Raw genomic sequence first — 19942 nt, 5'->3', positions numbered from 1 at the left:
AGAACTTGTACTTGAGAGAAATCCTATGAATATAAACAATGTGGTAAACTTTTGCACATCACAGTCATTTTCGAAGTCATGAGAGAAATCATACTGGACAGAAACCCTGTGAGTGTAGGTAATATTGTGAAGCCTTTGTTATTTTCTATAGTTTTCATCATCATAAAATAATACATACTGGAAAGAAATCTTATGAATTTATTAATGTGGTAAGGCATTTGTACATTTCTATAGTCTTCATCATCATAAAAGTGTGCATACTGTGGAGATATTTTATGAACACAGGCATTGTGATAAGGACTTTGTGTTTTGCTGTACACCTAGATCCAACACAACCCAAACACCAGGTCAATGCAAATGACAAAATAAGAAAAATGTACTGTAATCAAGCCAATTCTGGTGATCAGGGCCACAAAAATATATGTGGGAGTTGAATTGTGATACCTACCCACACTCTGATCCAGAATGTTACAGAGATTATCAGTGCCAAGTTACAGCTATCTTTTTCCATCAATCAGAATTAGTGATAAAGGCTTTCTTTATGTGGGTGATCTACATCAACTGAGGCAAAATATATATTTACGGTCCTACCAATCATATCTATTTATTTGTGTGTGTGTGTGGTTGGGGGAACAAAAGATGAATAACAGAAGTTGTGGTAACAGACAGTCATTATGTTTTAGGGGACAGAAGCCATGATGCAGAACAGTCATTATGTTTTGGGTAACAAAATATGAATAACAACATCTGATCAGTTATTAGGAGATCTCCTTCCTCCCTCGGGCCTGCAAACTTTAACTTATTTTCACCGTATGTTTAAATGGAGGCTGATAACCAAAAGGCAATACTTAGGACAAGTTTCTTTTGAGTGTTCCCAACATTAGTATATCACAGACATCTTCTAATACATAAAGAACAGATAGTGGAGAGAACCCCTACAAATGTGATCAATGTGATAAAGCCTCTTTTTAAAAAATTTTATTAATTTATTCATATTACATTTCAATGGTTATCCCATCCCTTGTATCCTCCCATTCCTCCCTCCCGCCCATTTTCCCCTTATTCCCCTCCCCTATGACTGTGACTGAGGGGGACCTCCTCCCCCTGTGTATGCTCATAGGGTATCAAGTTTCTTCTTGGTAGGATAAAGCCTCTTAATAACAGATAAAATAACACATACTCAAGAGACACCCTATGAATAAGCAATGGGGTAAAGCCTGTTCATGTAGCAGTTTTTGAAATCATGAGAAACAGTCATACCAAAGAGAAACCCCAGGAATTGAGTCAGTGTGTTAAGCTTTTGCACTGTGTGGTATCTTTTATACAAAAACAAATCCTTTAGTCTATAAGCAACCTGTTGAAGCCTTTGCTTATCACAGTCGTCTCTGAGAACCTGAAGCAATGCATATAAAAGGCCTCTATAAGAAGGAAGAATTTGGTCAGATCTTTAGCCAACACCATACATGGTGTGATACAAGGTTATCCTTGGTGGAGAATGTAACCGTTGCTAACAATGTCTGCAAGCATTATGCCGGCCATTGTTACTTTGTATCACACATGGCAGCCGCAGCAGGAAGCTCAGCGCTCACAACCTCCACCTGCAGCACGGAGCAGAGAGTACAAACTAAAACAGGGCGCTTTTAGAAACTCTCAAGCCCACCATAAGGGACATGTTTCTTCAGGTAGAGCAACGTTTCCTGAGAAGTATGGATTTCTCTGACATCAAGCCTACATTCTTAATTTCTGTTACATGAACCAATTCATGCTGAAGAAAAACTCTGTAGAGGAGGCTTTAGGGGCCTCAACACCCGAATTCCAGGAATGAGTGCTTACACAAGGAAAATATTCACCAGTAAAAATCTATGTGTTTAAGGATTTGTTTCCATTTGAATCATGTGATGCTAGTGTGTTATTGTGTGTGTGTGTGTGTGTGTGCCGATGTGCACATGTGTGCTGGTACCCAAGGAGATCAGACACTTTGCAGCCTAGGCTGGGCTTGTCATCACTGAGATCTGCCTGTCATGGCCCACTCACGTGCAAGGATAACAGGAGCATGTAACCACTTCCAGCTCCACAGAGTGAGTTCTAAAACTGCCATGGCTTTGTAGTGATGTCCTGTCTTTAAAAATATTCCAAAAAGGAGCCGGGCATAGTGGCGCATGCCTTTAATCCCAGCACTCAGGAGGCAGAGGCAGGCGGATCGATGTGAGTTCGAGGCCAGCCTGGTCTACAAAGTGAGTCCAGGACAGCCAAGGCTACACAAAGAGACCCTGTCTCAAAAAACCAAATAAAAAATAAATTAAAAAAAAATCCAAAAATGAAGACTATTTCTCAAAGCATGGATTGTTTTGTGTTATAATCTGACAGGTCTAATGATGTTAACAATGAAAATGAGAAGCAGTCTTAAGAGTCCAGTCACAGAGGGGCAGACGCCCATTGAATTCTGCACCAGCCATCTATCAGGGACCTCATCACCTTCAAGAGATAAGAGACAGAAGGAATAATGGAACGTCTCCATCCTCTGCACTATAGAGACATAGTTGGGAACTGGAGAATTAGTGGTACTGCTGCTCCTCTTGTGAACCTAGTTTAATTCCATGTCAAGTGGCTGAATACCTGTATTTCCAGGCATTGGACATTTGGTGTATTCTTCTGGTCTTTTAGAGGACAAACATGAAAATTGTGAAAAGAAATATATATCTGTGATGCCGCATTGTGGAAAAGATTTTCTACATGCTCGGTATCAGTGGAGCCCAGAAAAGAGTATCTGATCCCCAAGATTGGAGATACAGACAGGACAGTCTCGTCAGTGTGAGAAATCAGCGCTAGGATCTGTGGAAGAGTATATCAGAAGTGGGCTGATAACTGAGCAGAAAGCAGAGACAGGGGGAGGGGCGGGGCACAGGCTGCGCCGGAGGGGTGGGGCGTGGCAGAGGCTAGGACCCCAGAGTGTAAAGCCCTGAGTTAGAGATCTGGGAGCCCCCACAAAAGGCCGGATTGCTGCCCTGGAGAAGAGCATGCCAGGCACAGAGTATACTAGTCTCTTACCCATGTGGGAGAGTTGTGGATGCAACCCCCTTTCTCTGAGCCAGTGACATCTTGACCCGTGGCGGTGTGATCCTGGGGAGCTGGTGGAACTCAGTGGAGCCTGATCCTAGTCAGAGCCACCTTGGCCAGCACACCCCTCGACGCTGTTCAAGTGAGGGTTCACTGATGGAGATGGACCAGGGCACCGCCATTTTAAGTGTGGGCACCCAGAAGCCCTACTGCCCAGGCCCTCATCTGGACCGCCCCCTGGGGGTACGGGTGAGAGTGTGCTGCCTGAGAAGGAAGCCAAGAGAGAGGCCCTGAGTAAAGTCCTCCTCCCTCTAAGCCAGCCTGCTTGAAGTGTGCCCCTCCCAGTAGCGGCATGCAGGCCCAGCTTACCCTGTGCAATGTTTGATGGGGAAGATCTTTCCTAGAAGTGACCTCTTTCCCTTCATTCTAATGAGATCTCCCTTTTCCCATCCCCTTCTCCTGGGCACCCCGGTTAGATCCTGCTGCAGGGCATGGCTGGCATCGCTTGCCCTCTACCTAGGGGCAGGGCTTCCCCACTCCCAGAGATTCACCATAGAAACCAGATATTTTGGTTCCAGCCCTCCCCCCTTTTTTCTCTACCTCCCTAACCCTCACTCCTTCCCTCCCCTCATGCCGCTTCTAATAAACGTACATTTATATTATAGCTTCCTTAGCAATGAGCTCATTCTGTTTATTTAATCAATCATCTAGTGCCGGACATGGATGGTGGTCCCATCCAGACATCTTGGTTCCAGGACCCCCTTTTTTCATACCTCCCCGCCTCCCCGTACCCATGTTCCTCCCTTCCCTTTCCCCCTCCCGTGCTTCTTCCAATAAACCTGCATTTATTGCATTTATTATAGCTTCGTCACCAGGTTAGCTCACTCTGTTTATTTAATCAATCGCCCCTATTTAGGAGCAGGTAGCGGAGGGCAAGGTGCCTCTTGCAGACCCCTTTCCTCTGCCCCAGCTGTTTTTATCAGTATCAGTGCCAGAAGGAGATGTTTAAGGTGATGTCCAAAACACCTCTCCCAAAGTGACCCACCCATAAGCTGGGCCAAAGGAGTCAAGAGATACAGGTTTCACAGGAAGGTAGACGGAGCCCAGGGGCTTTTCCAAGAGAAGCAGCTCCAAGGAGATCTGAAAGATCAACATGACTGGAGGCTGGGGACCCCGAAGCTAAGGAGAAATTGGAGTTTATGGACTTTAACCTACTCCCCTGCCGCTCTGCCCCACCCCTGAGCTGTAAGGAAGCTATCAACTAACAGGTCTTTTGTTCCCTGTTGGGTCACCTTTGGGAAATTTGCACGGTCTATGAAAACAGGGAACCACTACTGTTTACTCAGAGTGAAGGGGACTGCCAAACTAAAACAGTTTTTACTTTTCTCTTTGTGTGTTTGGCAAGGAGTTAGGTTCCTGGTGTAATACCGAGATCAACCAGATCGTGAGACGCCCAAAAATGACCACCAGGACTTGATACCAATGCAACACATACAGGGTCCTGTATTAGGGGTTCGAGCTTCGGGTCACAATCCCTCCCGATGCGGCAGGGTAGGAGAGTGACATCGGAGCTTCAAGGATAGTGGGTTTATAAGGGGGGAAACGTAAGTGGGGGTTGTGGGTCACAGGAATGCCGACCTTCAGTCAGGTTGGGTGGAGGCTGGATTTTTTTTTTTTTTTTTTTTTAATCTCAGAGGAACATTGGGAGCTAGTTGTATCTAATCACTGCAGTAGAGTTTCTAGAGACTGCTGGCAGGTCTAGTTTATGGCACTACCTGGTCACTCCTGGAACGCAGGAAGAAATGAGGTCGCCTGGAGGACAAGTTCTCACAGAACATTTACAGACCACGGCATTAATTGCAGAATATATATTACCTGTAACATGGCATTAGTTTTGTCCCTGCACTGGCAGGAATTGCAGAAACTCAGTTGTAAAAACAAGGACCGTAGAACTGCCTGGGTCTCTTTTCGGCAACCGCAGTTTCTTGATTTCTTGGACTTAGGCTCGCTCTCTCATTAAGTCACCATAAATAATCGTGTTAATTGAATGTGGAGCAAAGGCCGTCGGGGTGGCAGGGCTGAGATTTCTGGGAGTTCCACACCTCCAGCTCTGAGCTCTTTGCAGGGAAGTCTCTGAGAAGTGAGTGTGGGCTGAGAATTCAGTCTTTCCTAAAAACTCTGTCAGGTCCTTTCCTGTCTGTTGCCTATGAGTCAACCATGACATGCTTGACTAGGGATTTGAGGCTTGGTAGCAAACATGTCAAAGGTGATGTATTTTTTTGTGTGTGTGAGATCATTTTAAATGAAGCAAAATGACCTAGTGCCTGCTGCTTCCTCCGACCCTCCACCCCTTGTATAGCTTTGAATTCTCTGGAATTCTCCAGTCTTCCCCCCTCCCCCCTGGTTAATCATTATTATAGTCTAGAGACCATTGCAAAGACATGAATATATAAACAAGTGTGAACTGGTATTCATATTGGGAACTAACCCTCCCCTAGACAAAGAGCCCAGGGGAAGCAGAGCAAACAGCCATCAGTGATTACAGTGGACAAAACAAAGTCAAGCATGAGAACATGAGTTTCCCTTCTTGTCTCAGTTTCCCCCTTACAACTCCTAGATGACATCAAAGTCTTCTGCTTTGATTAGCCCAAATGCTGAGTTGTGTGACCAGTGCCAGTGTCTCCACTGAGAAGAACAGCGGGATGGGAATGGAGTGTACGTGCTTAGCCCCACTGATTATTATTGTGAATGTCTGAAGGGAAGCTTAACATAAATTTGAAGTTCAAAAATATATTTATCTTGGAGCTAGAGAGATGGCTCAGCGGTTAAGAGTACTACTGACTGCTCTTCTAGAGGTCATGAGTTCAATTTCCAGCAACCCCATGGTGGCTCACAACCGTCTGTAATGTGATCTGATGCCCTCCTGTGACCTGCAGGTGTACATGCAGGCAGAGCTCTGTCTACATAATAATAAATGAACGAATGTTTAAAAAAGAAAAGAAAAAAATATTGTTCTCTTTTATACATTCGTTTGTTTACCTCGTGGTTCAGATTATTAGCTAAGTCCCATAATTTAGAGTAAGATACCTCCTAACTTAAAGCAATCAGTCACTTTGCTCCCAATATCCTGAATTCCCTTCTCTTCCACCCCTTACAGTAATGTATGGGCAGCATCTAGGCTCTTTCGGTGTACAGGTACCCACACTGGGGTGGCATGCACTCACATAGGGGTGCCCCTTTCACAAGACCCCGGAAAGACCACCAGGAGACAAAACCAATGCAAGCACAAGAGGATCTTTATTTGTAGCTCGAGCCGGGCTCCCAACCATCACCACCCACAGTGGTATCAGGAAGAGGGCACTGAGCTCCAGGTTGAGGGGAATTTATAGGTCCCTTTCCCTCCTAGGGCACCCAAAGCAGGGGAATTCCAGCCTGGCAAGTGTCTATTGGTTAAAATACAAAAGAGGATAGTGGTTTTTGTTTTATTTTTTTTGAATGCTTGGTTGTGAGAGAGCACCAAAACCACAAACGGTTCTGGCTTTCTTTGTTCTTTCTAGTTGGGAGAAACATCTGATCTCAGGTCTCGGTAGAATATCCTGTCCAGTGCTGAACAGCTGTCACTAGGGGAGAGGGACAATTAGCTCAGTTTGTGGTATTTCCAGGAACAAGGCTACATGACTTTAGTAACAAATTGGGGGCCCTCTGGGCTGGTTTCCTACCAACCATATCTCTGTGGGCTGAAAGGAATGCAGCAAAGCTAGATTCTCCCAGTAGCTGCTGGATAAGCCTCATCATGTATGGTTTTTGTTCAGGCCTGTAGGTCTATTTCTTTAACTTTGTCCCAGTGATCCTGGAACAAAAATTTTTAAACACACACAAACACACACACACACACACACACACACACACACACACACACACACCACACACATTTTAGAAAATTACCAGATCTAAGGTATTTTGTTACAGCAGCCAGCTGAAGTGGTGTCATTTTTAAAAGATATTTTTAATACTCTTTTATTCTGTGTGTGGGCCTTTTCCCGGCATGAACGTCTGTTAACCGTCTACATGCTTGGTTCCAATGGAGTCCAGAAGAAGATATCTGTATCATATCCCCTGGAACTGAAGTTATAGATTTTTGTGAACTACCATGTTGGTGCTGGGAATTGAACCCAAGTCTTTTTAGAACGGGCAATGCTCTAAAGCATTGAACCATCTCACTAGCCTCCCTTAAATTTTTCTAACAAATCCAAATGTAGTGTAGGTAGTTGAAAGACAAGTAAATCTGAAACATACCAGATGATATATTATAGTAGTTAATATCAGTAGCCATGCTGATTATTATTTTAAAAAGAGACACTACAGTTTTGCTTGCTACACTATACACAAGGAGTAGGACAGAAGAGCATCGGCCTTAGTTAGTGGGGAAATAGTAAGAGAATGTGAATAGATACCTGGCTACTGAAGGCTGCATGTCGTGGAGAGAGACTTCTTCCCGTTTCTCACTGTCATAGAAGCCTGACCATGCCTGGTCTCTACAGCAGAGGAGACTGGGCCTGTGAGCTGATGTGGTGGGCAGAGCTGTTTGCCACAAAACCTGCTCACCTGAGTTTGGTTACCATGTCCCACAGAGTAGAGGGAGAAAACTAACTCCTCTAATTGCCCTCTGACCTTTACACGAGAACCAGGCCCATCCACCCACACAATACACAAATGTAACTTTAAAATGTGGGTTTAAGGAAAAGAAAACAAAGACTGAGGATCCACGTAAGAAATTATTTTTATGAGTAATTTGTCCAGTGGAAGCTTTAGAGACCCTTTAATCAGATGTCTTAAGTGAATGCCCACAAAATGGCAGGGCTTGGGGGTTCAGAGCTTATCTAGAGTAGAGTTCAATTCAGTTCCCACAATAATTAGTGTGAGAATGAGTAAGTAATTTTCAAAGTCATTCACTACATCTTTCTGCACTTGAAATTTTTTCCCAAGCTGTACAGATTTGGTGTTCTTGAAACTCACAACCATCACGTCAAGTCTGGAGTTTGTAACAGAACAGAGCAAATTTGTTCAGGATGGACTTTTGGCTTGAGTAACAACAGTTCAGGTTTCTGGTACCTATGACCAACCACAAGTGCTCTCTTGGTCTGTATCTTTTCACTCCAGGGCTCCAGCTAATGGGACAGTCACCAGCTTGAAAGTTTCATGTGCTATAAAAAAACAAACAAACAAACAAAAGTCACTCTGGAGGGTGGCACGCTGGTATTTGTGAGGTGACATACATGATTTGTGTTCAGCATTATTCAACCAGGAATCATGTGGCTCCGTGTAATCATCACAAGATAGCGCCCATTACCTTAGGCCCAAGGGTAGGGAGCTCTGGTGTTCAAGACACAGATCTAGGGACTCCTGTATTATGGTAACACTTATCATAATTTAAGCCAAATAATCACACATGTGCAAAACAGCCTAATGTATCCAACTGCCTAGATAGGAACCCTAGTTTAACTAGTTAATTTCTCTGTAGCCTTGAGCAAAGCTGATTTCTGCCTCAGTTTCCTCATAGTACAATAGAGATAGATTCATGCATAGAAACTGCTGGATAGAAAATGCTTCAACCATGGAGTTTAAGCTCAAAGACAACATTTGTTCCTTTGTCACTAGTTCTTTGTTTGTCATCATTATTCTAATGGAAATGAAATGAAAGGACAAAACAAGAAAAGCAGAAAGAACTGCACATGTAGGGGGTATAGGGTGTGTGTGTGTGGGGGGGGGTCTGAGTCTACCAGTGTGAGCTGCTGGTATGCTTGGAGGACAATATCTGAAGATAATTGTAACCTCCATTTTGGAGTAGAGTGGAAAAAAATTTCAAGAGGAATCAGGGTGACTAAATCAATGGGAAACCGGGTACTCAGTGTGAAGAGTGAGTCACTGGGTGAGGAGAGCAGGTATAAATAGGGGCTTTATGAGACTTTAGAGTGGAACCTTCCCAGAAATAGAACTTAGTGGAGGGGAAGCATGACCTGGTCTTGTTGCCTCCAAAGACCTACATCCTCCTGGGTTCTAACGCCTGGGCACTGTACTGATGGGTCTACCTCAGAGGGAGAAAAAAAAGGACATGACCAAGTGTGAGAGGGAGGCAGCTGTGGATGCAAGGTGTCCAGGGAAAGCAAAGGAGTCTCAGTGCAGATGAGTAATGAGCCTAGAGAATGGATAGGCTGGGCAGCTTTGCAAGGCTGTACTGAGTGTAACTGTTATGAGCGCGTCTACCATCGGGGCTCCCTTACTGGACTTGACCCAACCATGTGGATAGGAAACTGCTAGCAGTGCCAGCTGCCAGCACTGTAAGCTTTCACTGTGCAGCTGCTGGAAACAACCCCTTCCATCTCCTGGCTGAAGAATGGCCCCTATGGTCTACTGCATTCCATTGGGTGATAGCCTGCCCCCTTGTTACTCTTGCAAGGTTCTCTCCCTCAGTTCTCCCGCTAGGTTTCCTCAGTCCTGCTTTGAGACTCTGAGATCTCCTAGGAGCCTGGGTGGTAAAGTGGGTGCCCCTGGCTCTGCTGAGCTCTTCTTCTGGGTCTGGCCCGTGTTGACTCACAGATGCCTTTAACTGCCAAGGCAAGTGGGGGACATAGTTTGCCCAGCTCTGAGCATCTGGCTCCTTTCCCTTTTGCATGGTTGCCTAATAATCAGGATGATAAGCCCCAAAAGGCTGGATGAGGCCCCAACACTCAGATCTTTGCAGCCTGCACATCCCCCAAGGGAGAGGCTGGGCTTTCCCACTGCTCACAAGACTCTGATTTCACATCTAGTGACAGGTAACTGAGAGCTGATATTAGGTTCTGATTTCCCTGTCCTACCTTGAGCCTCCTAGCATCCCAGCAGTGCGTGAGGCCAGCCCTGGACACCTTTCTCTGCAGTCAGGTGGGCTGATCCCTGTGTTGCTTCTGCACATGGAGTCCAAGTTACTCTGAGGCACAGAAAAGGTCTTCAGTAACAACTGTACAGAAGGCAGAGCATATTTCAGGGGCTTTTGGGGGGGTCCTGGTTGGGGTTTAATATAGACATGGAGACATCTGAATAGTATAAGGCTGTTGGCCTTTTTGCTTGGCATCCCTCAGCTAGCCACCTGAACTTAACCTGAGCCCTATGTAACCATATCTCCGTCATGTGGCTGTCTCTGCTCTACTCCCTTGTCTTTCTCCTCTCCTGCTTCTGTCACTCTTTTTCCCCAGTTTGCTTCTGTCCTCCTGCTTCTGTTGTTCTGCCCCAGACCCAGCTGGCAGCGCTTTATGCAATAACAGCCACACTCCTTTCTCATACAAAAATGCTATGAACATAGTGGGAGAGGGTCTACAGCTTACTCACTCTGAACCAGTCAGCAGCAGGACAGTGCCCAGTCTGTTTCTTAGTGTTGCCTTTCGGGCATATGGAGAGCTAAGTGACCTTCTCCGCAGTAGCTTACATTTTAACATGGTCATCTCAGAGAACCATCTTTCTGGGCAGGCGAGCAAGTGGTAAACAGTTACATGTAGAAAGCAGGTCTTGTGGGCTATAGAAATGAAGATACCATGTATCCTGCCAGCGCTTGTTATCCCCAGCACAGCAATTAACAATTGAGAATATAGGGACAGACCTTCGTAGCCAGTTGATACAATATGTATGGGGTTAGGTTACCACAACAGGTTTAGAAACTTTTCTTTTGTTTACTGTGTTGCTTTGGTTCAGATAAAAGAGTGGGCAGCTTGCTGTGGCTAAGGCATTGGAAGCTAATCAATTTGATGAAGAAAACTATAGATATTAATTTTGTAAGTTTAAGAAAATCTCAGTACCTTCACTGAAAAAAAAAAAAAGGCTTAAACGTCATGACCAGAAGTGACTTTTTCTATGAACTCTCAGGAAACACACCCATCATATGTGTCTGACAACAGGGAATTTGTACGGTTTGTTGCAGACTACTGCCTGCTTACCTGGTCACTGTCAGCTAAGGGTCTTCCTTAGGCTCTAAACACTTAACCAAACTGGGCATGAAGAGATCCCGGTTGGGGATAACATTGCATGTAGCAGACTATGTCAGCCAACCATTATTAAAGTAAGCACGGTATCATGGTACGTTCCTTTAATCCCAGCACTGGGAAGACAGAAGAATCTCTGTCAGTTCAAGGCAACCCTGGTCTCTATAGTGAACTCTACACCTACCTGTACTGTAACTAGAGATTTGGATGTCTTTTCAGCTGCCTAAACTTGGTTATTTTTCCAGGTTTTTTTTTTTTAACTTTTATGTTTTGGGGACAGGGTTTTACCGTGGGTCTTACTATAGAAATGTATGCTGCTGCCTTCTAGGTCTGGGATTACATGTGAGTGCTGTCTTTCCTAACAACGTGTGAGAGGAGCTCAAAGTGAGAATGCATTTCAAAGACCACTGGCTGGCACAGAGCACAGGTCCCCTGGGCCTATATTATCTTTATGGCACACTGTGGTGGTCTGAATAAGAGTGGTGCCCATAGGCTCATATATTGGGGTGCTTGGTCATTAGGGAATGACATTGCTTGACAGGCATTAGCAGGTGTGGCCTTGTTGGAGTAATTGTGGCTTTGTTGGAGGAAACGTGTCCCACGGGGTGGGCTTTGGGGTTTCAAATGCTCAGGCCATGCCCGTTGTCTCTATCTTCCTCCTGCCATTCTGAGGATATATGGCCTTAGATTCAGTGCCCAAATAACCACTCAAGTCATACAGTTCCAATTCTGCCCATCCCAGAGTCAGCATAGAGGCCCAAAGTGCACCAGGGTTCTTTCTGACAGCTATGGGAGGTGTCCCCGAAATATTCATGAAGTTCATGCCCTACAGAGAGACAAAGCTTTTAGCTTGTCCCTGTGTGGGCCCCACGTGCAGGGGTCTTCTATCCTGATCTCCAGCTCTGCAATCTAGTTGCCATGTCCTCTGAGGACATTTCAGTACTGGAAGCTTCCTGAAGCACCAGAGAAGATCAAGACCAATCTGTTCAGTATCCTCAGTCCAGCTTTGACCCAAGGGACACAGCCAGGTACTTCCGGTTTGAACTGGCCAACACATCAAGTCAAGCCATTCACAAAAATATTTGCTCTAACCCAATCCAGAGACTGGGGAAAGACACAGCATCACCCAGGTCAGCCACTTGGAGGGTCAGAGAGTTGGCTACACAGGGTGTAGAGGAGAAGCGGCCCGTGTCAGCTGAGATGACCTTTGAGCTGTCTACACATCCTGTCCTGCTGGAGCCCGCAGAGCACTGACACCTGAACTTTGGGACCTCAGGCCACAGCGTATCCACTCTTGTGACCTCATACCAGGGTCACAGGGCTTGCAGGACTCGGGTCATGAGTCAGGCAGGTGACAAGGGAAGGGCAGTGTGGGATAGGGCTTGAGACAGGATGGAATACAGTGAGTCCTGAGCCTGAGGAGAGGATCACAGATCGCAGGATAATGAATCCCTCGCACTCCAATAAGCCTTAGGGTTGCAGAGATAACTCCCTAGATCCCATCAACCAAAGGAGCCACCAGCATCACACAGGCACTGGTGCTTCTTCTGTCCCCATCGCATGGATTGACGTCCCCATTGCCACGTGGTACTGAGATGGGACAGGGAACCATGTTCTCACTGGGGAAGCTGAGACACTGTGTCCCGGTCAAGGTGTGCTGAGTCAGGCGTCTCTGAGATTGCCTCAGTTTCTTTCACTCTGGCACAATGTACAAATCCCAACTTGCAGACTGTGAGGCCCAGAAAGGCCTGGTTCAGTGGCTTGAACTTGTAAAAAGGGGTTGTGGGAACGAGAGGCACTTCTGTACAGGCTCTTTAAATCAAACAGTATGGTCAGACCACAGCAGACCAGTTGCTGGGAGGGCTGCATCCCCTGACGGGAGGAACTGACATCATCAAGTTCTGGTCACTACTGTTGAGACATAAGTGCGCCCCACAGAACTAGCATCAAATCCAAAGCTGATCCTGAGCTTGGTCACAGTGTGGGATTCTAAGGACTCAGGCTTTGGAGCAAGACTAGGAACTGAGTCCGAGCAACATTTGCTTTGGGAGTGAACTCCTAAAGCTCATGTGGAGTGATGGCAAAGTGTATGGTTAAAATCACCCCAGGGAAAGCAGGGTGTCCCGAGGGTCTCTGAAGCCAAGGGTCTCCGGTGTTCCTCTTCTGCCCAGGTCTCTACCATCCCACTAGGAACATTGCAGTTTCCACAGTTTCAAAATGAGGTCAAGAAAGACAGAAAAAACCCAGAGGCTGGGTGGCCTAATGAGGGCTTACTCAGGATTATTGTCTAATTCCCCGAACAGCCCTGCCTTTACCAGTCCTTTTGGCAGAACAGGTGAGGAAAATGTAGGTTCTAGGAGGACATCCAAGCCTATGCAGCCCCAACCTCAGGTGCCTTTCCTTAGTATCAGTCACTTCTCAGTGTGACAAGCTGCCTTTCCCTGAGACCTCCTCACTTCCTCCTTTCCATCGTAGGCCCAGCTGTAAAATAGAAGGGTTCCAGCTCCCAGTTCCCAGCATCAGTGGAGACCTGCACCTGGACCCCAAGCCATCCCACCTGCTAGGGGTCCTCTCTCATTTTTCCTTCCCTAGCTGTTGTAGAGCCCTCCCAGAACTCAAGTGTATTTCCCCTAAGTTTTAATTTTTTTTTCTTTTACCTCCAAATTCTGGTAAAATTAAGAAATTTTAATTATGATGTTTTGGGTCCATTTTACAACCAAACCCTCTCAGCAGTGTTTCTAGAATGTTTTTGCAGTAGTTAAGCAGGATTTGAGAGGCTTCTAAATGAATGTCTCATTCTATTTTTTTTTTTAAAGGCCTTGGCCCCTTCCAACCCACAGAACTAGCCTTCCTGCCAAGAATAAACAAGTCCTAACTCTACAGACTCTTGCAGAACTAGGAATCTAGGCTCCAGGGCACAGCAGCCTGTGCCACAGCAGAATCCTCCACCTCAGGATCTGTTTTCCACTGCGTCCCTTCTCAGTCCAATGGTCGCTCCTGGTATCACCTGGGTCAGTCTTGTTCTATCGCCCTCTAATGGTTGACCCTTGCACCCATCATCCCTGTGTGACCCTCAGCCAGGTGTTGTGGAGTTTGAGACCACCATGGAATGACTGCCAGACAAAACTTCTTTTAAATTAAAGGATTAAAATAAAAAAAATTGTTTACAGAAACATTTACACAACAGCCTCCAGTTGCCAGTCTGAGAGCTGCTGCCAAAGGGGAAGACAGAGCCGGAGCTTTAAAAAGCACAAACAATAATGTCTCAACTCTTGGCATTTCTTTGTTTTGTGAGGCAATGTCATGGGTTTTTGTTTGTTTGTTTGTTTTCTAAGCAAAAAGAAGTTAAGTGAGATTACAGGAGCAGAATGAGCATCTGGTTAACATCTTAGGACAACAATGACACAACAAGGGGAATGGGGAAATCCATGTCCTGTGCGGCCAGGAGAAGGTGAACCTGGCAGTCCTGGGAGCTCCTGACAGAACCCTCACTGGTCAGTAGCCCTGAAGTCTCTAGTTGAGCATCGGCTCAATGTCTCCATGTTTGATGGGTTAAGTATATGGAGCCTTAAGCGTATGCTATCTACAGCAATTGGTCTGCACCGTCAGGTTGTAAAGGTTGAACAATACATGATTTCATGGTGTGTGTGTGTGTGGGGGGGGTGCACTGTGTGATTTCTCTACCCAATGACTCAACAAGATGTAACGTTCCTAGTCTGGGAAGGGTTTTGCTTTGTTTGGTTTGGCTTGGTTTGATAGCATATGATGACTGGTTAAGGTAATCTCTCCCCTATTACAGAGTCACCCTGTTTAAACAACTTTCATATATGTGTGTATTTCAAGATGCTGCAGAATGCCAAGTATCCATATAGCTTTTTGACCTCCCTGTCTTGATCAACCTCACCAAGTGATTCCTCCCAAACCTGTCCTCATTCACCCCGAGTCACCCACAGAGTCCCCTATATGTCCCCTTTCTAAGGAATCTCCTCTTCTTAACCTGTCCTCTCTGTGGTCTGTGGATTGTGGATTGATTATCATTTACCTATAGCTAATATCCACTTATAAGTCAATGCATATCATATTCCTGTTTGTAGGTCATGGCTCGATCACTTAGGGTGATTTTGTTCAAGCTACATCTATTTTCTTGTAAGTTTCATGATGGCATTAAAAAAAAAAACAACTAAGTAATTCTCCACTTTGTAAATGCTCCACATTTACCGTTTCTTCACTTCAGAGAAATCTAGCTTTTTAAATTTTTCTTTTCAGTAGAAGTAAAGTCACTATGAACATTGGTGAGCAAGCGTCCTTACGGTTTAACTGGGTCTTGAAGTATATCAATTCCCAGTTTTCTGACGAACTACAATATTGATTTCCATAGTGGCTGTAATACTTTGCCCTCTCACCAGCAATGGAAGAGTATTCTCCTTTCTCCACATTTTTGCCAGCATGAGCTGTCCCTTGCACTGTTGAGCTTAGTTGTTCTGATATATGTAAAATTACGTATCTGAGTTGTTTTTGTTACATCTCTGAGGTGGCTAAGGATGTAATAATTTCTTTCAGTGTTTCTCATCTATTTGAGATTCCTCTGATGAGAATTCTCTGTTTAGATTTGTACCAAATTTTTTTAATTTAAATTTTTGTTCTCTGAACATCTAGTTTCTTGAGTTCTTTATAAAATTCATATGCTTGGCCTATATCTATTGTGGAGTTAGTACATTTCATTTCCCATTCCTTAAAATGTCTCTTTGTCCAAAAGACTGTGTTTGTTTGTTTGTTTGTTTGTTTGTTTGGTTTGTCTTACAGGACCTTTTCAGGTTCACGAGGACCCACTTATTTATTGTCGGATGCACTATTGGCATTCTAGTCACAAGGTTGTCTCCTGTGTCAGTACATTCAGTGTTGTTCCCCACTTTCTTTTCAGTCAGGTTCAGGGTGTCTGGTTTTATTTTGAGGTCTTTGATCCATTTGGACACAAGTTTTGTGCAGGGTGCTTGATATGGATCTCTTTGTACTCTTCTACATGCAGAGATACAGTTCAACCAGCATCATTTGTTGAAGGTGCTGTGTTTTTCTCATTGTGTATTTCTGGATTCCTTATTAAAAACCAGGCATCCAAGTGTGGGTGGAATTGTGTTTGGGTATCCAGTTTGACTCCACTGATCGAAGTGTCCGTTATTATGTCAATATCATGCAGTTCTCTTATTTTTCGGGATTGTTTTTGCCATCCTGATTTTTTGTTATTCCAGGTTAGATGGGAGTTGTTCTTTCAACATTTGTAAACAGTTTTTTTTTAGAATTGTTATGGGGATTATGTTGAATCTGTGGATTAATAGTGGTAGAATGGTTGTTTTCACTGTTAATCGTCCTGTCCATGAGTATGAGAAGGCTATATATCTTCTGAAATATTCTTCAATTTCTTTTTCAATTCTTGAACTTTTTTTTTTTGTCATACAAGATTTTTCCTTGCTTTATTTTATAGGCAGGCTATTGATTTTCTTGAATTAATCTTGGATCCATCCACTTTCCTGAAAATATTTATCAGCTGTAAGAGTTTGGTAGTACATTTTTTGCTAACTTATATATACTATAATATCACCTGCCAATTAGGATACTTTGAGTTCTTCCTTTCCACATTATATCCCCTTGATCTCTCTCAGTTGTCTTACTGCTCTAGCTAGAACATCAAGTACTATATTGAATAGAAATGGAAAAAGTGGACAGACATGTCTTTTTTTTAGGTTTTAGTGGAATTGCTTTGAGTTTCTCTTCATTTAATTTCCTGTTGGCTATAAATTTGCTGTAAATTGTGTTTATTATGTTTAGTTATGTCCCTTGTATTTGTAATATCTTTAAGGCTTTTATCAAGAATGGCAGTAGATTTTTGTCAAAGGCTTGGTTGCTGTCTATTGAGATGATCCTGTGGCTTTACTCTGTTAGTTTATTTATATGGTAGATTACAATTACTGACTTTTCTATGATGAGCCATCCCTGCATCACTGGGATGCAACCTCAAACATTGTGGGTGATCATTTTGATGTTTTTGGATTCAGTTGGCAGTTATTTTATTGAGTGTTTTTGCATTGATGTTCATGAGAGAAATTGGATTATAAGTCTTGTTCTTATGCTTTAAGTATCAGGGTAGCTGTGGATTTGTAAAAAAAAAAATTGGGTAATGTTCCTTCTGTTTCTGTTTTGTAGACTACTTGGAGCAGTATTAGCATTGCCTTCCTTGAAAGTCTGTTTGAAAAATGCACTAAAAGCATCTAGTCCTGGGGTTTTTTTTTGTTTGTTTGTTTGTTTTTTTTGGTTGAGAGTCTTGTAATAAATTCTTTTATGTCACTAGGAGTTAGAGGTATACTTAAATTGTTTATTTGATCTGGATTTAACTTTGGTAATTGGTACCTATCAAGAAAATTATTCTGGGTGGTGGTGGCACACTCCTTTGATCCCAGCACTGGGGAGGCAGAGGCAGGTGGATCCCTGTGAGTTCGAGGCCAGCCTGGTCTACAAAGTGAGTCCAGGACAGCCAAGGCTAAACAGGGAAACTCTGTCTTGAAAAAAAAAATTCATTTCTTTTAGGTTTTTCAATTTGGTGGAGTACAGGTTTTAAAAGTATGTCCTTATAATTCTCAAGATTTCCTCATTCTCCGTTGTTATCGCTCCCTTTTCATTTCTGATTTTTAAAAAAAAATTTGAATATTCTTTGTCTTTTAGTTAGTTTGGATCAGAGTTTGTCTATTTTGTTGATTTTTCTAAAGGAATCAATTCTGTTCCATTCTTTGTATTGTTCTCCCTGTTTTGGTTTTATTTATTTCAGCCCTCAGTTTAATAGTTTCTTGCTGTCTACTCCTTTCAGGCATGCCTATCTCATTTTGTTCTAGGGCTTTCACATGAACTGTGAAGTTCCTAGCATGAGATCGCTCTAATTTCCTTTTAACTTATGTACTTAGTGCGATCAACTCTCCTTATGTCACCACTTTCATTGTCCTATAGGTTTACATGTGTTGTGCATGCATTTTCGTTCAATTCCACAAGGAATTTAATTTCTTTATTTGTTCCTTGACCCATTTTCATTCTTCAGAGAGTTACTCAGTTTCCATGAGTCTGTAAGATTTCTTTTCTTTATGGTGTTTATGTTGTGCAGCTTTAACCCACAGCGGTTTGATAAAATGCAGGGGTTGTTTCAGTTTTCATCTGTCTGTCGAGGCTTTCACTGTGTTTGAGTATGTCATCCGTTTTAAAGAAAATTCCATTAGCTGTTGAGAAGATGCTGGACGGGGTATGGGAATGTTCTCTTTCTAAGGATTGTGGACACTGTCAGGATTTTAGGATACACAGCGTCATCTGCTGTTCTTTCAGGACCTAGAAGATCAGAGTGTGAGGGTGATACAGACAGAGGAAGTCCAGGTCATAGGATTTCAGTGGGAAATAAATACCATGAAAATTAAACTAGAGGTCATTTATGTGATATTTTAGCCCAAAAATCTTACGTATTCTGCCCAAGCCCTGAGGAACTGAGTAAGGCAGAATTAAAAAAAAAAATAATGTGCTGATTTTATAAGATGGAATGTTGGGTCTGTTGAATGGTTATTACTAGTGCCACATTCAGGACCACAGCGAAAGAAAGTGACAAGTGCAGCACAAACAAATGCAAAGTCTGAGGTTCGTAGAAAAAAAACCCAGCACTAGGTAGTTTTAAATGGCAGTCAAGTGCTGAATGTGAGGCAGGAATTTTCAAGGAGATTACCACCATTAAAGAAAAGGCCCTAGCTCTGGATTTAAACCTAAGAAGGTGCCCATAAGGTAATATTTTCTCCTACTAAGCATTCAATTAATGGAAGGAGTAGGCGAAGTGATTCCTAGTGCCAGGAAGGAACTTCATACAAAACCTGCTCTAAATGTGGGCCAAGTATGTCTGGGTCCATCCCAATTTAGAATCCAAGTGTGACAGGATCCCTCATGTTGTGCTGATTCTGGAAAAAAGAAAGATGCAAGTTTTCAGGTAATGGATTCTTCCTCTGTGGTTTCAATTCACCACTGTGCCAGCCCTCTGTGTGTGGCAGAGTCAGATCCCCAGTGAAGATAATTTGAGAGTTCATTGCATGAAGCTGTGAGGATGAAGCCTGGGATGCATTTCAAATCACAAGATGTTGAGATACCTAATTTGTGAGACTCCTGCCATGAAGAGCTCCCTTCAGGGAGTGGAAGTAACCAAACGGAGCGATGCATGAGAACTTGCAGGGATAGGGCCATCTAAGCCTTTTGAAACTGAAGCCCGATGCATTTGAAACAGAGCTACAGGATTTGTTGTTTGGCCTGCAGGTTTCTTTCTTAGGTCCGGTCTTCCCTCACTATGTACACACTCCTCTCTACTGGCACGGGAAGGGGTATTCTGTGCATTGTGTGGTGGAATGGTAGAACTTGGTTTCTGATTTTACAGGACGTGGCAGTCAAAAGATTTTCTTGTGTCAGAAGAGACTTTGGATATTTGAACAGTGTGTGAGCTGTTGCGGATGATTAGAATTGTTAATGCATTTTCATCATGGGTGACCATGAGCCTATGGTGACCCTGGTCAGTATGTAGTTGATTGAATCAAAAGACTCCCAGAGACCAGAGAGGATGATTTATTTAACACTTGTTCTTCTTTTTTTATCTTTTTAAAATTAATTTATTCTTGTTACATCTCAATGATTATCCCATCCCTTGTATCCTCCCATTCTTCCCTCCCTCCCATTTTCCCCTTATTCCCTTCCCCTATGACTGTTCCTGAGGGGGATTATGTGGCTTTCTTTGGTGGAGCTTATGGAAGTTTTTCTTTTTCTTCCCCAGAGGAACATTTCTAGATTCCTTATTGGGGATTTGAGTGTCTATT

Source organism: Acomys minous (genome assembly GCF_964271855.1).
Source record: "Acomys minous genome assembly, chromosome: 16".
Lineage (NCBI taxonomy): Eukaryota > Metazoa > Chordata > Mammalia > Rodentia > Muridae > Acomys > Acomys minous.
This window is presented reverse-complemented; position numbering follows the sequence as displayed.